This window comes from Trachymyrmex cornetzi, unplaced genomic scaffold, assembly GCF_001594075.2.
Source record: "Trachymyrmex cornetzi isolate Tcor2-1 unplaced genomic scaffold, Tcor1.1 scaffold1443, whole genome shotgun sequence".
Taxonomy (NCBI): Eukaryota; Metazoa; Arthropoda; class Insecta; order Hymenoptera; family Formicidae; genus Trachymyrmex; species Trachymyrmex cornetzi.
In genome coordinates, this window is record NW_017296031.1 from 67536 (window position 1) to 70544 (window position 3009).

General features: G+C 37.4%; 1 pseudogene; it reads left to right on the forward strand.

Annotated features, from left to right (window-relative positions):
* Positions 1–1438: 1438 nt before the first annotated feature.
* On the forward strand, positions 1439–1891 carry LOC108757503 (uncharacterized; annotated as a pseudogene).
* Positions 1892–3009: the final 1118 nt, after the last annotated feature.

Here is a 3009-nt window from a genome sequence, read left to right on the forward strand (position 1 = left end):
TACTAACAGAGGACAAACCTATGTGATCTTCAATAATAACGATGTGGCGCAAATAGATGAATGCAATATGAGTGTTCGTTCATATCACTCGTTACAAGTGGTATTTCCGGGAATACCGTCAGCTGCCACCTTAGCCTTTCGATATGGACGGTAATCTGTACTTTGCCAAAAAACAACAATTTCACCAATTTAACGAGTTCACGAGAACCGTAACAAAGGCTGGTAAATTTAATATACGAGGTGTGATCAAAAAGAAACGAGAATTGTAATTTTCTTCAAAAAGTATTAATTTATTCATCAATTTTTATACTGTCTCCTTCAAAGTAGTTCTCCTATAATACAATACACTTCTGCCAACGTTGTTTCCAGCTTGCAAAGCACTGTTGAAACACCTCTTTAGGTATTGCCTTCAGCTCGGCCAGCGATTTTTTCTTTATTTCTTCTATCGTTGAAAAACGTCGTTTAGGGGTCCTCTTGAGTTTAGGGAATAGGAAAAAGTCACAAGGGGCCATTTCTGGAGAATAGGGAGGCGCGGCATCACAGTGGTTTTGTGTTTCGCCAAGAACTGCGTGATAATTAATGCGGTGTGTGCCGGTGCATTGTTATGGTATAAAATCCATGAGTTTTCTTCCCATAATTCAGGTTGTTTTTTTCAGATAGATTCACGTAAATTACGCATAACTTGTGAGTAATACTCTTTATTAACTGTGCGACCTGTCGGTAGAAATTCAAAGTACACAACTCCATTGTAGTCAAAGAAAAGGGTAAGAAGAACCTTATTCATGTTTGACTTCACTTGACGCGCTTTTTTCGGTCTCGGCTCCTCAGAACACTTCCATTGTGATGATTGAGCCTTTGCTTCGACGTCATAGCCATACACCCACGTTTCGTCACCAGTCATAACGCGTTGGAGTAATTCTGGGCCATTAGTTTTTAACACAAAATTTTTAATAAATTTCTTGTTCCGACATGTCGCCACATATCAAGATCGCAGAATACTCTCAAGAGCGTCTTACTTAATGGCTCACCGAAAACAAACTGAGGATCGCACCAGTCTGAAACTTGGTGCGTACTTCACTGACAGTACTAACAACTTGAAAAAAAAAATTTAACCAAATCGATACACTACAATGCGCGCAATTCAAAAATTCTCGTTTCTTTTTGATCACACCTCGTAAACGTACTCAATGTCGAATGTTCGAGAGACGGATTATTGCAACAAATGCAGGATATCTTGAGTCGACTACTTCGATCGAGTAATACATAAAACACAACGAGAAATAAGATGAAGAAGGAGGAGGGGGGGGGGAAGATGGAAGGACATATATAATCAATATTATAATAGTTTTAAACAATTAGTATAAAAGGAACAGTCATTCCGACAACATCGTTTTCCACGTGTTCGATCGTGAGGATGATACTGTAAAAATACACACCAATGCTCAACAACGTGGATATCGAAAAGTATCTCATGGAACAGGACGATCGTAATGAAGGAGGTGTGAAGAGAAAGATAACATTCGATGAAAATCCTGATAAAGAAAACACATCAAATAAGTAGGTATATTTTTCTTTGCGTTTTTTTTCCATCTACTAATTTTTTCTTTAATTACAGACATCAAATCATACATCGTCCTATCGTACGCATTCGAAAGAAGATATCCGTTAACCGTAACTGGCTACAAATACTTGAACATTGGTATCAATGTTAAACTCCCTTCTTACGTAACTATCATTTTGGGGGATTCTCACGGTAAAGAGATTCCACTGTCACCGGACATCTGGAGAGAGCTTCTCGAATAAAAACACGTTATTTTATCCCTTTTGCAGTACGATGAGAATAATAGAGGAATACGCGCGACACCGTCCCCATTGTACGTTGGAAATTTAACGTTACGCTTCGGACGAATCAATAATCTATCAATACTGCGTCTAGAAACAAGTACAGCTCGTCTATCCATGTCGAAAAGCACTGTATTTAATATATTTAATTTCGAATACTGTGTAAATCGTCTTATTTCTTCCTTAACCACAATAACTGATAACGTCGACAAAAAATTTTCACGATTTCTCGCTATCGCGTCCACCGTCACGAAATCCGCGAAAATGTTGAAAACGATTTACGACGATGAATCCTTCGACCGCAACAACATCCTCGATTGCGAGTTGATCGCTCTGGTTTTCGGAGAGTATTAATTATGTACATCATTTGACAATAAACAATATTCTACAATTATAAAGCACTTTTATTTATTTTTACACCCTACCTTTATATACTACATATACTTTATATAGTTTAAAGGAAAAGGAAATGGTTTATAATCTTTCAAGGAAAAAATCTACAAATGATTTGTAATTGCATACTATATATTGTCACTCGCGCTGTTAATCTGTGAAACTTGTGCAGTGTACATTACAATACGTGATGGAAAACATAGCGAATATCGTGCAGAATATACCCGAAGAACGTCTAATCCAAATCATCGATGAGGTTTTCGATGAAGTTGAAGACTTTGAAGATATCGGGAACATCGATGATTGGGAGTACACGTCGAATGACTCTGGATACTGTATAAATTAAGGTAACAACGCTCACGATACTTATCATTATAATATTAATAATTTTTTACTTAATTTATTTTTATAACTATATGGTTGGAGTGTGTGTGTGAGCGCGCTACAATACCACAGTGCGTGCGCGAGCGTGACGTCTCGAAAAAAAGCGGCAGCTTTCTGTAAGATGATAGATATATACGTATTTTTAATTATATTTATACAAATCAAATATTTCAACTTACATTCCCACAAGTCCTCTGCAAAATTAGGTCCTTACGTTCGGAGACCGAAGAGTTCATTAAGAAACAGATCTCCATCGTCCCAGATATCCATATATTCCGATTTAAATTCTCGCTCGGCCCATTTGTCCGCGCGTATCATCTATCTGTTAAAAATATTCATAAATCCACGTATACGCAAATTCCCGCGGTGTGTATCCTGAAACAGAGCATA